Genomic DNA, 22,529 nt, shown 5'->3' on the forward strand with positions numbered 1-22,529 from the left:
TTCAATTTTTGTTTCGTCAGTCCACAAAATACTTGAGAAAACGGACTCTGGAGAATTCACATGGGTCCTAGCAAACTTTAGACGTGCTGCAAGGTGTTTTCCGGTGTGCAATGGAGTTCTTCTTGGTCTTCTTCCTTTCAGACCATTTTCATGCAGAGTCCTTTGCAATGTTTGCCTTGATATTTTTATGCCAGAAGACTCCAGATTTTCTAAAATGTCCTTAGTAGTGGTGGTTGGATTTGCATTAACACTTCTTACAATATTCCTGGTGGCTCTAGCAGACAGTTTCCTTTTCCTTCCTCTACCAATCAAGTTGTTTGTTGTGTGGTGGCTCTGGAATTTTTTGATGATGCTCTGTACTGTTGCTGTAGGAACCTCAAATTTCTTGGAAATTGACTTGTAACCTAAACCATCCTTATGTGAATTCACAATTTTAGTCCTAAGTTCATTACTAAGCTCTTTTTTCTTCCCCATTCTAATAATTTTTATTCTTTTATTGGTTTTCAGTTGATATCATTTTAATTTCTGAAAAATGCAAAAAACGAAATGAAATTAATCAAAGATTGTATAAAAGCATTCAAAATAAGAATCAAACAGGAAACAAACAGTCAGAAACTCGATTAATACTGAAAAAATAAGGGGGTATGATTATTTTTGAACATTGCAGATTTTATAAATAGCTGTATATTTCTTTTATTACAAGTATCCCGAGATTTTAAAATGACGAAAATGATCAGAAGAGGTTTATTAAGAATATGTATCAATATGGACGTAAACAATAAATTCTTACAAAGTTACACCTAATAAACTCAATTTTCAAGGGGGGGTATGAATAATTTCGGGCACAAGTGTATATATATGTATATATAATATATATAGCGATTTATATATAAATATATATGGCGATTAACCTGCACTGAATATTCCGCTATTCCGCATTTCACCCACTTTAGGACTCTTCAGACTTATATTCCTATATATGTACACACACGCACACACACACACACACACATATATATATATACTTATCTAGATTACATATATTTATGTACATATTGTATATGTATATATATATATATATATATATATATATATATATATATATATATATATATATATATATGTATGTGTCAGGTCACCGAAGTTACGCAACAATCAGTGAAGTGAATAGTATCAGTAAGTAAAGAATTGCCTTTTAGAAAGGTTTTATTAACTGTAAAATACACGTACGCTCTTGAAAGGATCGAGCGGGAAAATGAAACAGAGGGCGCTTTTATTATGAATGTCAATCCCAAGGGGGATAACTCTTAACAACAAATTAAATCATAACATTTTCCCCGTCCTAAAGTATTCAAGTAAGGGGTAATTAATTATAGACAATTTTTTTTTTTTTTTTACAATCACATAAGAATCATTTTATTTACAAATAACATATGAACCCAAACTGCAGTTTTTTCAGTATTTAGTCACAAAATCCTTATATTTACTAGGGAATTGTCGAACTCGGGACGACCTCCGCACAGATTGGCAGGAATGCTGATTTTCAGTATTATTTTTTAGTGAAATCTGATTTTCTTCAAGATCAGACGATTAATTTTTGTCTTCCTCATGACCAATGTTTTCATTAGTAGAAGGTTCAAATAAAGTCTCTGAAGTAGTAGGATTATTATTAGAGTTTTCTTCATTTGATGAGTTTGGAGCTAAGTCTCGAACGTTGACAGTGGTTTCAGTACCAGAAGGTAGTTGAACATAAGCGTAGTGGGGGTTGACATCTATTAGGGTGGCAGGCGTTACAGGAGGGTAATGTTTACTTGTTTTAGTGTGGTTTCTAATATATATTGGGCCTGGTTTAACCCAAGAAGGAATTGAAATTCCGGAAGCAGATTTACGACTATATTTAAATAGTCTATCATGGGGAGTCATATTAGTGGCAGTACAAAGTAATGATCTAATTGAATGAAGTGCGTCCGGTAGTATGTCTTCCCAATAAGGTAGTTTAATTTGATTAGAATGTAATGTTGTTTGAATGGCCTTCCATAAGGTACCGTTGAGTTTTTCAATCTGTCCATTACCTTCAGGATGATATCTACTTGTTTTAGAAGTAGCAATTCCTTTTTTGTGTAAAAAATCCTTTATTTCTCTTGCTAAGAAATCAGAAGCACGGTCAGTATGTATCATGTCAGGCAAACCAAAAATTGAAAAGAGTTTGTTTAGACAGTGGATAATGGTTTTGCTTGTCATATCTCTGCAAGGAAAAGCGAAAGGAAAACGGGAATACTCATCAATTAGAGTAAGTAGATATTTGTTGCCATGTATAGAAGTAGGTAGAGGGCCTTTAAAATCAAGATTTAATCGTTGAAAAGGTAATATGGCTTGAATGAGAGTCCCTCCATTGGTATTGGCGAATTTGGGTTTCAGTAATTGACAGGATGAGCAAGAGTCAGTAATATTCTTAATTTGATCCAAAGTAAAAGGGAGGTTCCTCGTTCTTATAAAATGGCTTAGTCTTGAAACACCAGGATGACATAATTGTTTATGTAAATCACGAAGATCTTGTAGATTGTAAGTAAGAGCAGAGATGCGAGAGAATGTGTCAGCAGCAATATTTTCAGGTCCAGGTCGATAAACTATAGTGAAATTGTATTGGGATAATTTTATACGCCAACGACATATTTTGTCATTCTTAATTTTTGATTTTCTTTTATTGTCGAATATGAAGCTGATGCTCTTCTGATCTGTGATGACTTTAAAGTGCCTGCCGAGTAGAAAATGTCGCCACTTACGGAGAGCTTCTACAATAGCGGCTGCCTCTTTTTCTACTGCATGGTGCTTAATTTCGTTAGTATTGAGAGTTCTTGAAAAAAATGCAATAGGACGACCTTCTTGATTTAGTGTTGCAGCAATGCAATAGTTACTAGCGTCCGTTTCTACTTCAAATTCTTTATTTGGATCTACCGTTATTAAAGTGGCGTCTTTTAGATCATTTTTCAATGTTTGAAAAGATTTTAATACAGATGGAGGTAGTGGAAATTCTTTGTTTTGATTTAGTAATACAATTTTATCAGAAATTTTTTTAATGAATTTGCAGTAATAGGAAAACATTCCAACTATTCTTTTTTGAGATTTAAGATTCAGCGGAGGTGGCATTTCGAGTAATGGTTTTAGTCTTTGATAATCGGGAGCTATTTGATTATTTTCTATGGTGTAGCCGAGTAGAGTAATAGAACTAGAAGAAATTATGCTTTTATTTTCATTTAAAGTGATGTTATATTGTTTAGCAATTTTGTAGAATTTTTGAAGATTGTAATCGTGTTCTTCTTGATTTTTTCCACATATAGTTACGTTATCAACATACACAAAGGTATCGGTTAGATTTTCTTTTTCTATAATATAGTCTATGCTCCTCTGGAAAGCACTTACTCCATTGGTGACGCCAAAAGGAAGACGAGTAAATTGAAAAAGTTTGCCACTTACTTCAAACGCAGTGAATTTACGATCAGCATGATTTATAGGTATTTGGTGATAAGCAGATTTTAGGTCGAGAGTAGAGAAGATGTTATATTGAGCGATGTCGTCTACCATCTTATTGATATTAGGCATTGGGTAAGCGTCTAGTTCCGTGAATCTATTAATGGTATCGCTGTAGTCGACTACCATACTTTTCTTATGATTCTCATTCGAAGTTACAAGAACTTGCGCTCGCCACGGAGATATCGAAGGTTCAATTATGCCTTCTTTCAACATTCTAGCAGTCTCTTCTTGTATGAATTTGTTGGCGGCAAAAGTGTAACGTCGGGATTTTGTCGCAATAGGAGTAGTATGAGGAGAAAGATTAGAAAAGAGAGGAGGGGGTGGAACGTTTATGGTAGGAAAAAAATTATTCGTGTTTATAGCTCCAATTATAAGTTTGTCTCTAGGACCGTCGAATTTAAGTGTTACTTTTTTATATTTTTTTAAAATATCTTTTCCGATTATTAAATCAATGAAAAGGTTTTCAATGATTTCAATTGTTATTCCAGAATGGGTTTTATCTTTCAGTATTAAATCCACGACAGCTTCGCCAGTTATTTAAGCATGTTGATCGGAAGCAGCCAGAGCTATAGTTTTGTTTTTAGGTATTGTGAAGAGTTTAAGTTTTTTAGCAGTATTTTCATTAATGAATGTTTTTACACTGCCGGAGTCCATCATAGCGTTCACGAAGTGCCCATCATTTGGCATTGAGTGAATGTGACATCTTTGGAGTTAGTTCCTAGTCAGGATAGAGAAGGTGAGGGGTAGTCAGAGTCGTCATAAAGAACAGCAGTATGAGTGTTAGAAATAGAAGATTTACACACTTTAGCCCAATGACCATTTTTTTTGCATTTTTTACATTCGGCGTTTCGTGCAGGACATAAATATCGAGGATGACGTGATTTTCCACAGAAAAAACAAACCCCTTTTGGATGCATATTTTCTTTAGTCACAGCTATACGATTGTAGCCCGAAGGATTATTTGTAGCTGCTACAGTAAAGTTATTTGCGTAGCTTATCGAATGCTTTTCTTCTTGTTCAAGAGATCTGGCCGTGGCATATGTGTCTTGTAAAGTCAGGATGGGTTTTTCTAACAGTCGTTGTCGGATGGACGAAGAAGAAATTCCACCGATGAAAGCTTCCCGAATGTATTGATTTTTGTTTTCTTCAGCAGAAACCGCTTCGAAGTTACATGTTTTGGCAAGCATTTCCAATTGTAGTATGAAGGCATCTATATTTTGTGTTGTTTGTTGCTTCTTCGTCATCAATCGATATCTATTATAAACAATATTTTCAGGTTTTAAATAAGCGGCGTCCAATGTTCTTAATGCACTATCGTAGTCGGTTTTATCGCTTATTAAATCGAAAACAGAGGCTGAAATACAATTGATCAAGGCAAAGAAATTATCTGAAGTGTTTTCGATTAATCCGTTATTATGTGAGCGGATATAATTCTGGAGGGTTAATTTCCAATGCCTATAGGATTTTTCGGAATTAGGGCATGTAGGTTCCACCTCGAATCTGTCGGGACGTAAGATTCGATCCATTATTTTCTTTTTATTTATTTTTTTTTACAGTTAATAAAATTGAAGTGAATAGTATCAGTAAGTAAAGAATTGCCTTTTAGAAAGGTTTTATTAACTGTAAAATACACGTACGCTCTTGAAAGGATCGAGCGGGAAAATGAAACAGAGGGCGCTTTTATTATGAATGTCAATCCCAAGGGGGATAACTCTTAACAGCAAATTAAATCATAACAATCAGCCTGGCCAGTATCAGATGGGTGATCATTTGGGACTTCCAGGTTTTTATGTGCTCTCCGCTTATCTCGGCATTGTTTCAGGTCGTACCGAACTTCTCCTTGTCACTGAACTCAAACAGTTCCGATTCAGGAGATGTGTGGCTGGGATAGCGCAACCCTTACCTCACAAATACACGCGCAGCTGCCCCTAGAGAGGGCATCCCTGTCTTTCAAGACTGAACGGAGGCATCGGATGTATGCAATTACAATATGCACAATTAACTCTAAATACACATACATAAGAGTGCACAGTGTATAAGGCACAACAAATGACTATTTTTTCAGCATTTGCACACCTCCATTTAGTCCGAAATCTCCTCAGGGGACGTCAAATCGTGATGAAAATTAACGTACGGTGCAGTTTTAGGCCTTACCATGTGTAAATTTGACTTCTTCCCCATGAAAAAAAGAAATGACTTAATCTATCATCTGTCCCCACCCCTAGTTACCCCAAATGCCCCCAAGGCCTTAACATATTTTAATTTGAGTTCAACACCATGTAAAACTGCTAAATCGACACACACAGAAGATTTTAGACAAATATGATAAAATAGTCCCAAAAATGAAGTGTTTTCAGTTCCCCTAAAACAGACCCTGCGGTACACCCAAGAGTTATCGCGAAGTATAGACAAACAAAATCATATAGAAATCAGTTACAACATTTCAGAAAGGTTTATTAAAATCCAATGCATCATTTTTTAAATAAGCACAAAAATGCCACTTTTAGCCATTTTAACACGAAAGGCACCTCTAGGTAAGCAACGAGAGTTTTTCGGAAAATCCGTTGTTATTTTTTTACTCATATCATGTTAAATGTTTGGTCAAATTTTCAAAAAAATCCAAGGTGCAGTTACTGAGAAAAATACGGGCGGATAAACGGACTCACAGACAAACGGACAAACAAGGGTGAATTAACAGGTCAACTCTCCTTTTGTCAAGTGGACCAAAAGTACAAATATGAAACTCCCGTAAAAAGTAATTAAATAGTATAGTTAGTTCAAATTAATAGCCATACGTCGATATAGATAGTCCCCCAAATAATCACACTTCTCACTAAAGGTCATTCGGAAAACCACATGGCGATGAATAGAATATTTTAAAATTTATGAAATGTATTTCTCTTTAATTTGAGATACTATTGATTTGAATGAGCTTTAAAGGCCTTTTTCTAAGCAGTAAAGCTTACCCGTGTCACTGAAACCGTGGTTCATTTCTGAAATCTGTATAATTTTTAAATTAATAATAAATTCGCAAGTCACCAGATTTATACACACATACACATCGTTATATATATATATATATATATATATATATATATATATATATATATATATATATATATATAATATTATTCATCCGTCTGATACTTAATTACACTGTCAGGTTTCTTCTTTTTTTTTACATCCAGCCTCCTTATTTATATTACTGTTTTTTATTCCATCTCCTTGGCATGTTTTTTTAATTATTCACAATTCATATATCTCATTATTTTCCAATAAATCCGAGGTTTCTATATAAAAATAGACCACTTTGGCGTCATCCTCTTCCACGCATACACTTGTCTGTAAGTGGAATATCGCATATTTCGAGAAAAGAGGATTTTTATTCCTGTTCTTGTATTCAACGATTGACCCAGATTTTCCAGGTTAGCTGAGCATCAACTTAGCGCAAGGAAGCGAGTAATGCAAGCGCAACGTATACGAAACATTGCTGCAACGTTGCATTTTAAGTGAGGCGCATTCGACGTTTTTTCAAACGTGTGAATCAATTATTTCTTTAACCCAACGTTGTTTGTTGCTAATTTAATAAAGTTTATTTGGTTATTTAATGTCTAAACCACATGCATAGTTTTGACAATCGCTAAGCTATACTATTACGTATTGTTTTGTGTGTGTAAATTCGTTCCCTATATACTCGAACATAATTAGGCCGATTTTTTATGGGATTCCACAGGAAGGCACTTCATTTGCCTAACAGTATTAAAAGATGAGTTTTGTATCGGAATGTTCTGGAAAATCGAAAACTTAACAAATCTGATAAACAAAGACACGGCCAAATATGATCAAAGTTTACACTTTATAGAACCAAACATCGCAAGTACATTTGAAAAGTTCAAAAGGACTCATATATGAAAGCAACAGTAGGTTCTTTGATATGACAGGGGCTCGTCTTAAATGAATGTTTCGGTTTAAACAAAAATTGCACCACAGTACTTTATTTTATCAGTTTAAACTAAAATGCAAACCATTATCACTGCACACGCAGTAAGGTTAAGCATATAAATACAATAGGTTCTTTCATATGACAGGGACGCGTTTGACATGAATGTTTCTCTTTAAATCACAACTGAAACATTCACTTTTGAATTTTAATCATTAATTCAAGATATTATATAGAGTGAACGATAACTTTGTCGCCCTAACGAAAACAAGGGCACATCTCTATTTTAAAACTTTTAATGAAAAAATTAATTCACATAACTTAATTATGTAATAGAGGTGGCATCTATTCAATGTAGCCGCCTTCAGTTTAAATCACCGCCTGGCTATGGGTTCAGAACTTGGAGTATGCTTTTCTACAAGCGCTGGCAGTAGCCTAGCGGTAGCCTGGCGGCAGCCTAGCGACAGCGTGCGGAACACGACGATAAGGCTGGATTTAGTGTTGTGGAAGGTCATGTTAGTTATGTTCTCGACGTATGTCTAAACGAAGTAGTCCAGTGGGTTCAGGTCAAGGGAAAAGGAAGCCAGTGAGAGAAGGGTACAGAGTCGTAACTCTCTTTCTTAAGCCAAACCTGTGTCTCTTTGAACTTGAAGACTGACGCCAAGTCCTTCTGCCGCCCTCGGTGTCTTCCAACGGCCACCTAATTTCATAAGGGGATCACCACACTCTGCAGAACATCCAGGTACACTGTAGTGTTGACTTGTAAGCCGACTTCTAAGATGTAAATTAGCATTATGTGTTCCCCACTTGAAACCGCACCAAATGCCATAACCGTCGAACTCTCCGGATTTGCATTTTTAGAGTGCTGGCAATGGTCCTGTTGTCATAACATGGATCGGCAGTAAGTTTGAGTTGTATAGCGCCGCATCTCCTATCTCGCTCATTGAATATTGTATCACTTTCAGGCATGATAGGAAGGTTTTATCGTTCATGGTATTTGTACACAACTTTTATCCATTAACAAGTAAATAGCATGTCCCTAAATCACTTTGAGGAGTGTAACTAATCAGTAGAGATATAATCCCCCACAAACTAACCCAGTAACACTAACCACGCGGGGTCACATAAATACCTGGATTAGAATCTAGGCGCGGAGAAAACCCTCTCAAGGCTGACGGACCCAGTAGGTCTTCCTAGATCATCCGTCTAGGAGAAGGAAAACTCTGAAACTAAACCAAAGGGGAGAGAGGCCTCTTCAGTCTTGGATGACAACCTTCCTAGAGCTGGTGACTCAAACAAATTCACCGGTTTGCAAACCTAAATTGCTTAAGGAGTAGATAGGCTCTGTCTGTCGCCCGGCTTCCATACTCCTTCTTTGCCTATTAGTCAAGCGCAGAGACACTATCTCGGTGATTCGACAGAAACACCCAGCGGTAGATCTTGTTTCCTGGCTAGGGCAACGAACGCCGTTCTTCCCCATTCCCAGCACGCCCCACCCCTAAAACTGAACATTTGGGAGTGGTTGAGTATAAGATATGCCTGAGCGATTAGATTGGGTTGACCTTCTTCTAATAGGTTGAGGGTACCGGATTGACAGTTCCTGGCTGCTGTTCCCGACTGGTAGTACAGGAGCCCTAATTCTTTGGTAGCGCTTAGAGCGGCTGCTCCATCAACAGTTGAATAATATCGGGTTGTTTGTAGTGCCATGACGCGCATGGAAAGGGACCCCGCACTCATCCCCGGTGGGCTTTCCTGAGGCCACAATCCTAATTGGAGAAAGGTCAGCTGATGGTCTACTTGTGATGCATGTCTGAAGCTCTGCATAACCTCTTGTTTAGCTCCCCCTTACCGAAACTCTTAAAAAGATATGACGACAGTACAATTTAAAAATAAGCTTAAACCAGGATTAGGGACAAACAAATTCAACTTGCCTCCTCCCTTGAGGCTCTCATTCACAAATATCCGTGGGCTTAGAACTAACTTAGCTGATGTTGAAGCATTTCTCTTAACAAATACCCCGGATATCTTAGCACTAAGTGAGACTAACCTACACTCCTCCATTCCCTCTAACCACTTTAACATGCCTGGATATCTCCCACTCTGCCGTAAGGATTCTGACAGACATATGCACGGACTTGGAGTTTACATTCGTAATACCCTTCCCTTGACTAGAGAAACAAACCTAGAAACAGATGATCAAGCCTTTATGTGCTTTAGACTAAACATGCAACACAATATTAGCTACTATTATTTTCTCTACCGCTCTCCCTCGACTCAGGACTGCTTCATAATAAACAAAGTATCTGAAAGCATAGACACAGCACTCTCCTTCGACACTAGCGCCCAAGTACACGTATTTGGCGACTTTAATGTCCATCACAAAAACTGGCTTGGATTCTCTACTCACACAGATGCAGCGGGCAGCACAACCCATAGCTTCGCTATATCTCACTCCCTATCACAAATTGTTACGTTTCCAACCCGTTTCCCTGACCAGGAAGAACAACACGCATCACTTCTAGATCTGTTTTTGACCACAGTTCCCGATGACTGCATAACGAAGGCCCACAGCCCACTTGGGAACGCCGATCATGCAGTGATAATGGTTGAAATCGCCCTAACCTCTAGACCCAAAACTGAAGAGCCAGTGCTCAAAACAACGAGATATTATAATAAGGCTGACTGGGAAACCATCAGGGAACTAATTAGAGATGCTCCATGGAAAAATATTTTCTCTCTCCCTGCTGAACAATGTGCAAACGAGACCACTGAATGGTTCAAAACTGCAATCGAAGCGCATGTTCCCATGCGGAAATTTTATAGTAAGCCCCACTCTCCCCAATGGTTTACGTCGACTTGTGCAACTGCCATTGCTCAAAAGCAGCATGCATACCGTAGGTTTAACCGACATCAGTCCAGTTCAAACAGACTGAAGTATATAGAAGCTAGAAATAACGTTAAGAAAGAAATAGCGACAGCTAAGAGAAAATTTACGGAAACCACTAAAAAGCGCATCGAAGCACAAAAACTAGGAACTCGAGACTTCTGGAAAATCTACAACAGTGTAGTAAATAATGGGCAATCAACAATTCCCCCACTAACCCACAATCACGAGGTTGTCTCCTCAGCAACTGACAAGGCTAACATGCTTGCCAGTCGGTTTGCCTCAAACTCCACACTGGACCCTTCCAACCACCCCCTACCTGACTTTCCTATGCGGACAGACGCCACACTAGACGATCTGAAAACCACCCCTGCTCAGGTGCATGCAATCATAAAAAACCTTGACACCTCAAAAGCATGTGGACCCTATCTTATCCCAGCTGTGCTATTAAAAAAGTGCTCAGCCGAAGTAGCTCCAGTTCTCTCCAAACTCTACAACAAATGCCTTAATGAAGCTTGCTTTCCGAGCTGTTGGAAAACTGCTTCTGTTGTACCAGTATTCAAGAATTCTGGCGAAAGGACAGACCCATCAAATTATCGCCCCATTAGCCTCCTCCCACTTTTTGCCAAAATATTTGAGACCATAATTTACCATGCTCTAGTCCATCATCTTACAGATGCTAAACTAGTGACTGACAAACAATATGGATTTAGACAAGCACGTTCCACAGCAGACATCCTAACTGTGATCTCTGAAGGTATATACCATTCACTGGACAAAGCGGAGGTGGGCAGAGCGGTAGCTCTAGATATATCTAAGGCTTTTGACAGGGTATGGCATGAGGGTCTCCTCAGGAAAATCAGATCATACGGTATCACTGGTAGAATACTTAACATAATTAAATCCTTCTTAGATAAGAGAAAAATCCAGGTTGTCCTCGACGGTCGTACATCTAAACAATATGATATTAATGCGGGGGTGCCCCAGGGTTCTATCCTTGGAGCTCTATTGTTCCTTATATTCATAAATGACCTCCCCGACAACATTGCCTCTGAGATGGGTATATATGCTGATGACACTACACTCTATGGCAGGCACGACAGGAAGACGAATGAACACATTTCTAAAGAAATGGCTGAAACACTAGAAGAAGACCTCCAATCTGTAGTGGAATGGGGACAAAAGTGGTTGGTCGCGTTCAATGCTGCCAAGACTAAACTAGTTTCATTCAATAATTACAAGAAACCCTCTCTACCACCCATAGCAATGGCCAACGACTCTTTATCTGAGAGTCCATCTTTCAAACTCCTTGGCCTAACGTTCACAGGAAACATGAGTTGGAACAATTACATTGAAGGCATTGCCAGGGCCGCTGCAAGACAGGTGGGCTCTCTCTACCGTGCTAGAAAACTACTAACATCCGAAAGTATCCTGTACCTCTATAAGGCCACCATTCGCTCATGTATGGAGTATTGCTGCCACATCTTGGCTGGTACATCTGCTACTAGTCTCTCGCTCCTTGACAAGGTTCAAAAGAGAGTCGCAAACCTGATAGGCCCTGAACTGGCATCTAAGCTTCAGCCTCTGTCCCATCGACGAAATGTTGCATCCCTCTGCCTTTTCTACAAGTATTTTAGTGGTGAATGCTCTGACGAACTGCAATCACTTGTGCCCCCACGACGTGAGCACCCTCGACAAACCCGACAGGCTGCTAAATCCCACCCCCACACTGTAGAGATCCCTAGATGTAAAAGATCTTTTTACTCCAATAGTTTCTTCCCCAGAACCGCTAGACTCTGGAATTCCATTCCAGGTCCCTGCTTCCCCAACAGTACTGACGTGCAGAAGTTCAAGTGTAACGTGAACCGACACCTTGCTGCCCAAATCCCTACATAGTACCCCAGTAGTTGTTGCCCCTGATAGTAGCCCCCTACACCAAAGTGGCAATTTGCCTTGTTTGGGGTGAAAATGTAAAAAAAAAAAAAAAAAAAAAAGATGATCTGCAAAGAAAAGGAAAAAAAAGAAAGGAAAACTGGTTTCAATCAAACGGAAATAGAATCATGTTTTTTTTTCTATGGCGACATTGTTACCTTCCTGCCTTATATAAAAACTAATTTTATAAAATCAACAGTAGACTCTCTACAGTGCAATGTAAACCACAATGTATTGTCCACTATATCACTTCTCACGGCGGGGCGACAAATGAAGCTTGCTCACAGTGCATCGCGATGGGCCCCCAACTAAAGCAGACAATGAATCGATTTGATTAAAAAATGTGCGATTTCAACGATTTTGATGACAATAAAAATATAGGAGTTTGTAATATTGATTACCATTCAGTGCAGGACAACGTTGGGTCTCCCTACTAGTTCAGTTATATTTAAGTAAATATACAAATTTAAATCTAATATTTATATTTATATTTCTCCTGAAAAGGACACACGCCAAAAGACATGGAGCGATTACTGCCGTGGGATATTATTTTTTCGATTCGTAATTTTGAATGCTCTCATATAATCTCCATCATTCAACAAATCTTTATAGCGCAAATAAGGTGTGCGCCATAACACCGTTGTGATTTAGCAGCCGAGTTTTCTATATTTTCTCTTCTCTGACGCTAATGCAAAAACTTAAAAAAATCTAGATTTATTTAATACATGTTTAAGCATAATACAACTTTCATTTCCTCACATCTGTACAAATACATCGGCTATCTCTAAAGATTTTGGTGTATATATATATATATATATATATATATATATATATATGAAAGTCTGGGTAGGTTTACCCATTAAAGGCGTTTAGTGAAATTTGAAAATCAAATAAGAGACGTGTTACTTTAAAGCCAAAAAACAACGCGAATTTTTTTTTTTTTAACTTTATAAAATAAACGGATATTCATTTTTAAAGAGAGAGATATATTTCGGAGATATACACTCAACAGCTACCATCAAGTGGACTTAACTTAAAATTCTTCTATTCAACATCATGACGAAGAATAAGAGGAATATATATATATATATATATATATATATATATATATATATATATATATATATATATATACAGATTGAAAAAGGAGTGTATATCTCCGAAATATATCTCTCTCTTTAAAAATAAACATTCGTTTATTTTATAAAGTTTTTAAAAAAATCGCGTTGTTTATTTGGCTTTAAAGTGTTAAATGTAACACGTCTATTATTTGATTATATATATATATATATATATATATATATATATATATATATATATATATATATATTTTCTTCTCCTTTGGTACATAAAACTGGCGGCACCTGCCTCTGTGACATCAGGAACTTCACCTGGCACCATAACCTGGATTTAACTAACAGAGACCTGTTTTCATTTACATGGAAAGTTACCCCACTCTTAACAACACATCTATATTTTTACTACACATATTTACCCACATATAATGTTATCACATGTAGCCATATAATATAGTTATACAAAAGGTAGAACATTATCTATATTATTTAACGCTATATATATATACTTAAAATTTGAGATTTCTCCCCACTCTTTCCTAGATACTTAAGGCCTACCTTTTCTATTTAAAAAAATATCTTGTGTATTCATCTAATATAGTTATACAAAATAGAAAATTATAGAAAATTGTCTATATTATGGAATACATTTACTCTGGCAAAATATTTTTTTAAAGATTCTTGTTTAAAAAATAATTTGCAAAGATGCGACTGAGGTAAAATAGTGTCGCTTGTTTTCTTTTCCTTATAAGGGAAATGTTTTCCATAATGTTTTATCGTTAAAGTGTTTTTTTTATTCAACAAGTCTGAAGAGAGGGTGTTCTTGTAAAAATTATCAAACGACATAATGTTGAATTTGTTTAAATGGTCTTGAAACAATTTTAACTAACAATGAAATATACTTTTTCTTGGTATCAGTCCATTTCTTGAAGTATTGGGTTTTGTTAAAACAGTATATGAATGCTCAATTATAAAATATGATAATTTTGTAGCTTAGTGTTTAAGTCATCTCATTTTGGCTTAAAATTTATTGGTATATGGACGATTACTGAGTCATATAAACCCAGTAAAATTCGAAATACTACAAATAAGATTATATATATATATATATATATATATATATAGATATATATATATATATATATATATATATATATATAGTCATCCACGTACAGTAGTGTTTCGCTGTATCACACTTCATCACAAACCTCAAGCCAAGTTCGACCCTACGACAGCCAAGTTTTTGAACCACCATGCCAATCAGCAGCTGCTGTGTGGGAGGTGATTTAACAATGTTTTGACATCGTCCGAATATCTAAGATCGATTTGTTTACACGAAGAGCATCGATTAATATGCCAATGGCATATCGTGTATCATTTCCCAATATGGCCAACTCAAGTAGGAGCATATATATGTATATATATATATAAATATACATGTATATATATATATATATATATATATATACATATATATATGCTTTATATATTCACCATCTTGTTGTGTGTCGTGTATATAGAGTTTCAATTTCCAACTTGGCCACGTCCGTTTATATATATATATATATATATATATATATATATATATATATATATATATTTGTTTAAGAATTCCAACAAAGTGCTCGATTACAAAGAAAACCTTTTTCGAAATAACAGCTTATTATTTATTTATTTAATAGTGCAGAAGTTCAAAAAACATTGGTACCGGCGGTTTTAAGCCCAACATAAAGGGGACCAGTTAATGGTAAAACGTAAATGATGATAGTCTCTCGTCACCCATGTTGTTTTTGACCAAATTGGAAATTGAAATATATATATATATATATATATATATATATATATATATATATATATATATATATATATATCAGCCATTCTCACCCACTCACGCAAACATGCACACGACACCCAACAAGATGGTGATTATAGATGCAGTGATCCGCGATGTCTTATATGCATATACCTAAATACCTCTATTCAATATATCCGAAACTAACACTCATATAAAATCGCCGCATCTAACATGTGAAAGTACTAATGCCATGTATATATATATTGCTCCATTTTCAACAATGGGGGATATATTGGAGAAACTCAATCATAAAACGAGAATCAGACAAAAATCCCCCACCCCACTAGTAAGCTACTTCAGTTTACCTGGACACACTATAGACAATATTTAATGCCTTCTAATAGATCTTAATTTCCCATCAACAAAATTACGAAAATAAATGGCAATATAATGGACCATCCGATTCAACGCACAGAAGACAGGTCTTAACGCATACCTCGGCCCTATCAAATTATACAAATATTTTCAAAAAGAAATAATTGAGTAACACAATCGCTTGCACTATTATATATACTAATACGTATGTATAAATTTGTCCTTGTTCTATACTGATTCCAATATGTATATTACATCTTTTCGTTTTATAGCAAACACATGTATCATTTTTTTGTTTCTTAAATTATTATTATTATTATTAGTAGTAGTAGTAGTAGTAGTAGTAGTAGCAGTAGTAGTAGCAGTTTTATTATTATTATTATTATTATTATTATTATTATTATTATAACCATGATCATCATGGTTATCATTATTACTATTATTTTTGTTATACCTAACCTTCTGTCTGAACTATTTATATTATATCTCCATTTATTTATATATATATATTTATTGGTATTTATATGTATCTATATATTTTTAACTTCATATCTGTACATGTTCACTCACTTTATTTTAAGTATGTGTACGAATATGGATTAGTATATTTGTTTGATAATATGACTATATGCATATGCGCCTATGTATGTATGCGTATGTTTATATATAGATATGTATGCATATGTTTGTACATGTATTTGTTTGTATATGTTTGTATGTGTATAGGTATGTACACACATATATATATGTGTGTGTGTGTGTGTTGTGTGTATATGCCGACGTTAATGCCGAAATACATAGATATGTTTGTGGGTGTATACATATATATATGTGTGTGTGTGTGTGTGTGTGTGTGTAATAACTACTAGGCTAGTTACTTGCGTGTTTTTTTCAACTATCATTTGTATTAACGTATGTATATATATATATATATATATATATATATATATATATATATATATATGGTTCATGTATATGTAGGTATATGTATATATATATGTATGGGTGTATATACATATATGTACATTATGTGCATGTATGTATATGCAGGTATGAATACGCACGCACAGCTTTAAGTGTAGGTCTTGCTATTAGGTCTGTTAAAGTACTTATTAATATTATTTTCATTAATAATTATATATATGCGTGTGTAATATATATATATATATATATATATATTTCTATGATATATATATATTTCTATGATATATACATATATATAATTCATATATATGTTGATGCGTATGGCTTTTGCTGCCTTACATGCTCAAGTATATTGATACATGAACATGTATTTGTGTATATATATATATATATATATATATATGCATGTATATGTATCTATATGCATGTATATGTATCTATATTTATTTGTGTGTGCGCTTGTATGTATGTATAGTTGTTGGAACAAGGAAAAACAAGGTATTCTAGTAAAAAATAAAATAAATTGATAACTTTTAATATTGCAGTATTAAGAATTTATATACAATATTAAATTGAATTTTAAAATATCTTAATTTTATAATATTTTAGGTTATAAATTTATTTTTTTCTAGAATATCTTGTTGTTTTTTTTTGTTGCAGTTGAACAATTTGTCCTTTTTATCTTTTTAAGCTTTATCTTCACCACCTTACTATTCATGCTCGCATTTTCTATTTAATCTATGATTTTCCAGGCTTTGCTTTATTGTGTTCAATATCATTGTCAAGAATTCATAAGAAATATTACCACATTCTTAGATTGACTCAATAAAAAGATCAAATAACATACATAATTAAGAAAATGAACATAAAGTGGGACAAAGAATGAGAGAGAAACAGAATTAACGGGCGAGGTCGTAAGCGAAGGAATATCAGCTCAAACATAGCAGAGAGCATCTCTTTTGTTATACCTCTCTATATAACCCGAATTAGATGGCATGCGATCGACATTCTCGCTATGATTTATGACAATGTTCATAACGAATAAGTTGCTATGGTAACCAACAGCCGATCAGAGGAAATCGCCTCTAAATTGTCAATGTCAAAAAAGTTGCTATTTTAACCAACGGCCAATCACATTAAACCGCTATTCACGACCCTTACTTATTTCGATGACTTTTAACACCATTAATTTTATTATAACTTTTGTTTTAATGGAAGAAAATTTACATTTTTTTTTAAATTTCAAATTATGACGGAGATAAAACTCTAAACTCTAAAAATTGTTTGAAATTTGGTCGCAAAATGAGTGAGCGATGAAGCTTTAAAGCCGTTCTAAATTAGCAAAACGAACAGTTGACTATATATTCAAACACTGCCGTATTTGAATGATTTATATATGCATTTATAGTTACATATATTAATGGATAGAAAATAAGAGAGAGCTAACAAGATACGAGTAAATGTTGTCAGGTATTTGTTCATAGTTTCAATCAGGGGCACACTATATATTTATTAAAGTACACTCCTTAACGGCTAGCGTTGAATAGCGGATCTAGCCAAAATTTTATTCAACTGATTGGCATGGAATTGGTGACTATGTTTTCTGCCTGCTTATACGTTTTGGCGGAAAATCGATAATATTGACAAATTGCATCAATGAATCTCAATCCGATTACTTGAAAACTGCAACGGCTAAATCGATATGAAAGCACTTTTCAGATGTTTGTGCCAATGATAATAATAAAATGCGGCCGCCATTTTCTATTTTGATGTGGGTTTTTTTTTGTTCATTTTATGGAGAAATTAATCAAGTATAGAGATTGTTCGTTTTATAAAGGCTGGGATACATATCTAATGGCGGCAGATAGGAAGGAGAGAGATGAAGAGGAGGTGAAGGGATTTCACAAGAATATTAGCTGTGTTTTTCGGCGGTTAGTTTGAGAAAGGAATACCAGCTGTTAGAATTAAGACTCGCTGAGAGATAAAAAATAGAGAAGAAAGAAATGGAATAAAGGGTTAAGAGAAGGAGAGATATACGGATGCACCTCTTTCTATCACTCTCCTCTCACTCTCCCCCTCTATCTCTCGCTCTTTCTCTTTGTATATATACGAGGTGCTTTCAATACGTTTCCATACTTTTTCATATGAAAACTTTTATTGATAGTACATATACGACCATCTAGTCCTCTTTGAAGTAGTCTCCACTGTTTGAAATGAACTTTTTGTACCGTTGCAACAACGTATGTAATGCCGCGTGGAAGCATCCCTGTGTGAGCGTGTCAGTGCCCCTAGTCACAGCCTCTTTCATCTCCTCAATTTTCTCCTAAGAACAGCCTCTAAGGTTTTCCATGAGCCTAGGGAATAAGCAAACGTCACAAAGAGCAAGTTCAGGACTATGGGGAAAATGAGGACCTGTCTTGATGCCCATCTGGGTCAAATAATCCGAGACAACGATGGAATTCTTCACTGGTGCATTTGCGCAAATCTTCCGCATCTTCAGTTCCTCACGAGCAATTGTACATACAGCTCTTACACGTCGAGAACTTGCTCACTTATTGCTTCTATAAACACACGACAGTCCTTATCCACCAAATCATTTATTTGGCTAATAAATTCTAGTGTACTGACTTTCTTTCTCCTCCCAAACATCATCACTCACAGCCTCTCTGCATGAATCTGTTATGCCACGCAAAAACGTATGCTCGATTCATGCAAGATCATCCAAAAGCACTGTGTAACAATCCATATGTTTTTGTGACATTTTTATAAATTTAAAACATTTTATTGCATACCGTTCTTCTAAAGTGTTTCGAGATTCATCAGCCGTGACAATCAGACTTTTTGGTAGGGTGTATTTTAATTGGTGCTGTTCTTGTTCATTTTAATCATGCAAATTGCTCAATAATCTCATGAGGTATTTAGCAAAAACATACTATTTTCAAGAGTCTACGACAATTTTAAATGCATATACCAAATAGTATGTAAAGGCAACTGTGCAGCTATATAAACCTGATAGGAATTTTTTTACGCATTAATTTGTTTTCTATTAGAAAAATAAATTCTTGAAATCATCAAATACATTACATTCTTTACATACGTTAATGGTTTAGAAAATAAATGAATGATAGAAAAGTCTAAGTGACATGTAATATGGTTTTCGTTCTGCTAGATCTACAACACATATTCTTACAGTTTATCTCATAGGATTAGCGAATTTCTCGATGGAGGCTTCCTTTCTAGGTAAATTGCCTTTGACATATCAAAGGCCATTGATAGCGTATGGCCAAAAGGTTTACTTCACAGGATCTCCAGCTATACCATAACTGGAAATGTTTTTTTGATTATTAAATTATTTTCTCTCTAATAGATTCATACAAGTAGTGGTTGATGGGCAGAAATCAGAAGCTCACCGTATTAATGCTGGAGTCCCTGAGAGTTCCATCCTGAGCCCAACTCTTTTCCTGATCTACATCAAGGATCTCCCAAACCACACCCAAAGATTCTTTGTTGACATTTATGCTGACGACACTACCATCCATAGCAGCATTTCAAAGGCCGTAAACGATCAAGTTATCTCTGATAATCTTTCGTCTGATTTGGAGAAGAAAGTAGATGGATAATTTTAATGTATCTAATACCAAGCTTCTGTTTTTTCATCATCAGCGATCTGATCCCCGTCTGGCATCAATCTGGCTCTCGTCTTGAGGAGTCTCCATGTTTTGACAAGCTTCTAGCTTTGATTTTTACTCTTCATCTTAGATGAAACGCGTACATCTAATCCGTTGACAATACTGCTGGGAAAATGTTAGGATTGTTCTACCGCTCCAGTAGATATCTTACTGCGGATGCACTTCTCTACCTGTATAAGAGGCAAGTGCGCCCAAGGATAGAGTACTGTTTCCACATCTGGCCAGGAGCTGCTAGAAGCAAGGTATTCTGCCTTTGCAGAGTTCAAAATAGACTTTGTAGCTTAGTCGGGGATGCTCTTTTCTCTACCTTGCAACTTTTTTCCAACAGAATAGTCGCTGGGAGCCTGCGGCTTCTTTATCGATATTTTCATTGCAATTGCTTACCTGATGTTCAATATATGATCTCTCCGGTCCTAACTTTCACAAAAACACTCGTCTGACTGAGACTACTTTCAATAATTACCCACACTCTTTATCTGTGCCTTAACCTAAACGTAGTCCATGAACAAAGTTTCTTTCTTAGAACTTCACGCCTGTGACACTCTGTTCCGTTCTCCTGCTTGCCAACTGACTACAATATGATTGTTTTCAAGTCCAACGTGAACAAATGCTTAATGAGCCATCCCCTTAAGTAATGTAATTTACTAAATCGCCGCTACTTAAGATGACTACGACATTTTCCTTTTAAGCACTGTACCCTAATTAATTCTTATCCCTGAGTGGCCTTCGAGTCTTAATAAATGGTGAATACTTTGAAAAAAAAAAGAAACAAATCAAAAATACCTTTGGTCGTTTGTCTCCTTTAGTTCATATAACACGTTACCTAAACACATCTGTTACTGCATGTAAAATCATTTTTACCGCCTTACATACAGGTTTTATCTAACATTACTTTTTAATGCAGTTTTAACATTTTAAAATGATAACAGGTTTTTTATGCATTTATTCTACTTTAGTAAAAATAAAAGTTGTTTAAATTACTTTCTGTTTACTCATACAAATATTAATAACAGTTTCTTCATTGCATTGTCATTTTCCGACTTATTACGTTTCGTTTCGTTTGTTCCGGTTCACTCAATGTTGGTTTTTGATCGCAAGGTCGAGGCTGCTATTTGCTCTCCGAAACTTTGCATATTTTCATGCAATGTTAACACATTTTAATCGTATATTTCTCGAGGGAAGACAGGTAAACTATTGTGCCTGTATCAATAACAGCACGAACGCAGAAAGTAAAGGTAAAACAAATATATTAAGACGAAAAGATAATATATATTTACAAAGGTGCATTTGTACTGCAGTTGGCAGATTGTCCGGCAGAGGGCGTGTTAAAGTCTTTCATGGAGCAACCGGCACATGCGTCTTGCCTATCCGGCGTTCGAACACAGCTCCCCGGTCTTGCTGACTTGATACCTATATCTATATCTTTTCACCTACGTATGCTAATTAGTGGGCGTCTCCACAACATAAACTAAATAAACTTTTCACTCAAAATGATCCCCTTATGTAATAATGTAAAAAATAAGAAACATTTCTAATGCCTATACAGACGTATTTTCTAATATAATCCACAACCTCTATTTACTGATATCAATATTTTGTTTATACAACCATAAACAAAAAAAAAACTAACATTTTCATTGGGGATGTTCGACCTTGGCTTTAATAAGCTTCGATCTCATCACGTGACTAGAACATATCCGTTTTTTATATGTTAGGTACAATATAATAATCAATAGCTTTTTTGCTCTATAATAAGAAATACTGAATCTCCACGCATAAAACTATCATATTTAAATTCATTTTACGACTGATCAACGTCAGACAGTCTGTCGGTACACACAAACACACACACACACGCACGCACACACACATGTATATATATATATATGTGTGTGTGTATTCGTATAGTTACACACATATATATATATATATATGTGTGTGTGTGTGTGTGTGTTTGTGTGTTGTTTAGTAATGTGTAATTTAACAACATGGTAGTAACAGCATGTAAACATGTAACGGTGTTTTATATTTAGAAAGCTCAATAGTGCAACACTGGAGCTATAAATATTTCTTAAAGTACCACGTTACAGGGGACACCCCATTGGGTTTTATTAGTTTTAACATGTGTACAATTGATCGGCCTGATCTTGGCATATACTATGAGCAAGATACTGTTATTAACACCGCGTGTCTTCATTTTTCGTTTTGTGTTAGATACACAGATGCTTAGTTCTTAGAAAGCAAAAAACAAACAAACATGCGTTATTGATTGAGATTGTCGGACTGACTTCCTCATCTTGGTTTTTATTGTCACAACGTTTCGGCCGTTTTACCCTCCGGCCTTCGTCAGGTGTTTTGTATCGAACTGGGAAACCGTTTGTTA

Source organism: Euprymna scolopes, chromosome 26 (genome assembly GCF_053919585.1).
Source record: "Euprymna scolopes isolate OS-2025 chromosome 26, ASM5391958v1, whole genome shotgun sequence".
NCBI lineage: Eukaryota > Metazoa > Mollusca > Cephalopoda > Sepiida > Sepiolidae > Euprymna > Euprymna scolopes.